The 5542-nt window shown below is 38.9% G+C and overlaps 1 pseudogene; it reads left to right on the forward strand.

Annotated features, from left to right (window-relative positions):
- Positions 1–2382: 2382 nt before the first annotated feature.
- Positions 2383–3664, forward strand: LOC118981803 (tubulin alpha-1A chain-like; annotated as a pseudogene).
- Positions 3665–5542: the final 1878 nt, after the last annotated feature.

A 5542-nucleotide genomic window follows, 5' to 3' on the forward strand; every position in this document is an offset into this window, starting at 1 on the left:
AAAAGTTGTCAGATTCCACTTTTGTTTTCTGAGAGCTAGCTGGAACCTAGGAGTGGGCACAAAAAAAAAATAAAGTGATATCTTCTTGTGATATGTAAGAGGACTTATACAATTGTAAGTACTGAATGACTAAATAACTACCTGGTTTATGCACCACATAATCTATTTAATGGTCAGTTTTTTTCTTTAGATTATTTTCAAGATTTTCAATTTCACTATAATAGTATAGAATATATAAATTTAAAAAATCTTATGTCAGGAATTAATTCTGTACCAGCTTTACTCTCTATTTTCATTATTATTATTATTATTATTAATCTTCACCCAAGGATATATTTATTGATTTGAGAAAGAAGAAAGGAGAGAGGCAAACAGAGAGAGAGATCAACATGGGAGAGAAACATCGATCATTTGCCTCCTATACACGGCCCGACCTAAGATCCAACCTGCGATCCAGGTATGAGCTCTGACCAGAAAACAGGTGGTAAAAATCAAACAGTAGATCACATTTCAAAGAAATCTGAGGGCTTAGTCTGAGTCAGTGCCTGTCAGGAAAGGGGGTTGCAGAAACTCTGGGAGACATACTCATTTCCTGCTCGGACCCTTAACATATGAATGGAAACACTCTTAGCCAAGCAGGCTTCACGGGACTTTTAGGAATTCTTTCTCATGCCCAATCACCCCGGATCCTGCTCTAGCCCACAAGAGGCTACACTGTTTCCCCCATGACAGGTTTTTCAGGCTCAAGTGGATTAGAGGAAAGAAGCACTTCTTTCAGAGGACATGGAGACTCAGGCTATGTCAGAGTAGCTGGGGGGCAAGGGTCCATCACTCCCTCTTTGTTGCAGCCCCCCAAGTCCTTCCATGATGGCCTCCCAAGCGATCGTGTCTGGCTTAGCTTGCCCCTTGCTGTGAGGAGTCTTACCCATCTCTGACTATCAGACCATGCACTGGGGGCACGGGAGTAAGCAGAGGCAGCGTTTGCCACCAGAGACAAGCTTTGTCTCTTTGTGGCTCACATTCTGTAGGTCGCTCACACATCCTTAGCCATGGGAGGCAGTTACAATTCTTGAAACCAGGCACAGCAGTTCACAACACTCCCTAATGACTTGATAAAAAATACAAGAAGTAAAATTTAAAAAAAATCTTAAAGCAGAATGTCAATCATGCAGGACAATAAGAATTCAGAAGTCTGTGTGAAAGTGGGAAGCTTGACCTTATGATATCATATACCATGCACCTTATGATGGTAAGTCTTTAAAATTTGCTATTCATGTGTGTGAGGCCAAGGGGCTGTTTGCTAATTTTACTTTGATATTATTTGTTGGAAGTAGCTCTCTTAACAAAGCTGATGATCTCACCAAGTAACTATTCAATATTTAATGTTCAAGGCAGCAATAGCATCATTAAATTTCAGGGCCTGGGCCATTGACCATATCTGGAGGTGGCTTCAGGTATCACAGACAGAACATCGTGTGTCCCATAATCCCAAAATGATGACATAAATTTTAGGTGAGATGTAGTTAAATAAGTCATAGATCACTGTCTGTAGTCTTGAAGACTCCTACAGAAGTATTGTGCATTCCTAGGTTGTGATTTGTAACTCAAAGTGGATAAGAACTCCAGAAGAGTTATCTATATCTAATGATATAGATAACATTCATTATCACTTTTTAAATTAGACTAGAAATTTTTCATTTTAAAGTTGTCATTCAGCAATCACTTTTATTGTATATCTTTCCAAACACTAAATTAGTTAGAGTCATGGTTTGTATTGTCTGAAAGATAGATGGTTACCTGTGCAAACTCTTCTAAGAATCATAGATTCTGTATTTTCTGAACTTTGGGGTAACAATCTGGGTCCACTAAATAAAACATTTTTCTCTAATTTTATTTTAAAATATCTTATGTTACTTATCCTGTGTTTGTGCTTATATGACATCAATTACATCCTAAAGGTTTGGCAGGTAAAATGTGCCTGAAAATTTTCAAAATATTAGTTACTTTAATTGATTTACAGTTCTTCCTTTTTCTTTGCAAATTCTTTTCTGTTTTTGTTATGTTTTAGCTCTTCCAGTTTTGATAAAATGTATTTTCATCTTCATTCTGCTTTTCTTTATTTGTATGTAGCTTTGGCATTCCAGCGCCAGCCACAAACAATGTGCACTTTTCATGTATGCTAGAATGGTATTTCCTGATCAGTCACATTTTGCAGCTTTGAAAGTGCTGTTTGTATTATACAACAGGTATCATTCAATCAAGATTTTTAATTCTGAACTCTCCACCATCTGCTGGGCAGCCACATGGCAGCAACTGTGTGTGAGAGCATCTCCATCCACATTGACCAGGCCAGACTGGCAGCGCCCACTGAAAACTCACTGCCTGGAACAGGGCACCCAGCCCGATGGCCAGATGCCAAGTGACAAGACCATTGCTGGGGGTTGGGGAGATGACTCCTTCAACACCGCCTTCAGTGAGACAGATGCTGGCAAGCATGTGCCCAGGGTAATGTTTACAGACCTGGAAGCCGCAGCCATTGATAAAGTTCACACTGGTACTTACCGCCAACTCGTCCACCCTGAGCAGTTCATTATGGGCAAGGAAGACGTTGCTGGTAACTATGCGCACAGGCACTACACCATTAGCAAGGAGATCATTGACCTTGTGTTGGACCAAATTTGGAAACTGACTGACCAGGCCACAGGTCTTCAGGGCTATTTTGTTTTCCACAGCTTTCACGGGCAAACCATTTCTGGGTTTACTTCCCTGCTGATGGAACATCTCTTTCAATTATGGGAAGAAGTCCAAGCTGGAGTTCTCTATCTATGCAGCCCCCTGAGGTTTCCACAGCTATAGGTGAGCCCTACAACTCCACCCTCGCTACCCAGATGGCCCTGGAGCCCTCTGGTTGTGCCTTCATGATGACAAAGAAGCCATCTATGGCATCTGTTGTAGAAACCCCTATACTGAGAACATAACTGATACTAACCTGAGTAGGTTACTAGTTCAGATTGTGTCCACCACCATCACTGCTGCCCTCGGATTTGTTGGAGCCCTGAATATTGATATGACCAAATTTTAGACAAACCTGGTATCCTGTCCCCACATCTACTTCCATCAGGTCACCTGTGCCCCTGCCATCTCTGCTGACAAAGCCTTCCCTGAACAGCTTTTGTAGCAGAGATCATCAATGAGTGGAGTCAGTCAACCAGATGGTGACATGTGACCCTCACCATGGTACAACATGGCTTTCTGCTGTTGTACCATGATGATGTGGTTCCCAAAGATGCCATTGCCACCTTTGCCATTGAGACAAAATGTACCATCCAGTTTGTGGTCTGGTGTTCCTCTGGCTTCAAAGTTGGCATAAATTACCAGACTCCCACTGTGGTACTTGGTGGACACCTGGTCAAAGCCCAGTGAGTGAGCTGTGTGTGCATGCATGCTAAGCAACACCACAGCTATTGATTGCTTTGGCCTGGGCTCACTGGGACCACAAGTTTGGCCTAATCTATGCCAAGCATGCCTTTGTCCACTGGGTGAAGGCATGGAGGAAGAAGAGTTTCCTGAGGTCTGTGAGGACATGGCTGCCCTTGAGAAGAAGTACGAGGAGGCTGGCGTGGATTCTGTTGAAGGAGAGGAGACTAAAGGTAAAATATCATAGCAGTGCTCCTTTCACAGGACAGCCTATTCTGTGTTAAACCTTGAAAAGTTCTGGTCTGATCAGTTTATTTGTGTGTAGCAATGTATACTCTCATATACAATGACTGGCCTATGTTTTCATCTTTAAAACACAGTTCTTTGTTATACACTCAACTGTTTGTTTCTCTAATGGGTTTGAATAACATATTCCCTGTCTCAAAAACAAAAAAAAAAGATTTTCAATTCTGAGAAATCTCTAAGTTTTTTATTTTATTTTATTTTATTTTATTTTATTTTTTATTGCTTTATCATTTTAATTTTTTAATTTATTTAATTATTTTCCAAGTACAGTTTACTGTCTGTTACTCCCATCCCATCCCACCCCCGTGCTCCCTCCTCCCTCCCATGTCCACCCTTCTTAGTTGGTGTCCATGTATCCTTTATATTTGTTCCTCTAAATCCCTCCCCTATTTCCCCTGAAATTCCCTCCCTTCTGGTCACTGTCAGCCTGTTCTCTATTTCAGTGTCTTTGGTTATATTTTGCTTGCTTGTTTGTTTTGTTGTTTAGCTTCCTGTTAAAGGTGAGATCATATGGTATTTGTCCTTCAACACCTGGCTTATTTCACTTAGCATAATGCTTTTCAGGTCCATCATGCTGTTGCAAAAGGTAGGAGCTCCTTCTTTCTCTCTGCCGCATAGAATTCCATTGTGTATATGTACCATAGTTTTTTGATCCATTTATTTGCTGACGGGCACTTAGGTTGCTTCCAACTCTTGGCTATTGTAACTTGTGCTGCTATGAACATTGGAGTGCATATGTTCTTTGGGATTGGTGTTTTAGGGTTCTTAGGATACAATCCAAGTTTTAAAATCTTATAAGCCTTTTGTCTCATCTGAAAAATTACTAGAAAAAATCTCTGTTTTATTTGTTACTAATTCAAAATAAAAAGCTATTTGCAAAAGAATTTGTCACTGTGCCTGGAAATTATTGAGTCCTAATAGATATTATCATTCTTTGCTCTTAGAGCTGCATTTAATAATTCCTCATTATTGTTCTTATACATATTTGTAGTTTTTCTAGGTATATCTCAAGAGCTTTATTTTGGAAAATTAATTAAATAATAATTTTATGTTACTTCAGGTATTTATTTTCTAGGATTCCAATATATACTACTTGGAAGTAGACTAAACAGTATAAAAATTTGACAGACAACATTCAAGAAGAAATTCTGCCCAATATTATACTAAGACACATTAATAAAACAATACTACACTGCATAATAAAACTCATTTCTAACTGAATTTTCTACTAACTTTTCTTGCTTTGCTTTGTGTATGGACAAGGCAGACATGGAGGGAATAATTGGGGTAAGGGTAAAGAGGATGGTTCACATTCTTAAAAAAATGAAGGATATTTATTTGTAGTTAATAATCCTTATATGATTCTATGTGTGAATTACTTATTTGTTTTGAATTTAAGAATACACTTATACACCTGCATATATACAGATAAGTTAAATATTTGCCCATAGTCCATGGGCTAGTTACATAACTGGCATCATTTTATATTTTGACTTATATATGGAAATATAAAAGTGCTTACAAAATAATTTAAGAATAATAGTTTTAAAGTGCACTTGAAAATAAAGCGACACTGAAAAAGAAGATTTTAAATGACACTTTTCCTGATGACCCACCAAGATTTTGGTGAAAGTTTCTCGAGATACCCTTACTAATATAAGAGTTTGCATGCTTACCATAGAACAATGTGTTTGCTAAGATTTCTCTGTAGCAAGCACAAGGTGTGTTTTTCAAAATGTGTTGAGTGAGTGTCCTGTCAGCTAGCAAAATTTATAGAGGCCGCACTCACACCAGTGGTTCTATATAGGACAATGACCAC

Source organism: Sturnira hondurensis, unplaced genomic scaffold (assembly GCF_014824575.4).
Source record: "Sturnira hondurensis isolate 20B ecotype Veracruz unplaced genomic scaffold, ASM1482457v3 Scaffold0024758, whole genome shotgun sequence".
Classification (NCBI taxonomy): Eukaryota; Metazoa; Chordata; class Mammalia; order Chiroptera; family Phyllostomidae; genus Sturnira; species Sturnira hondurensis.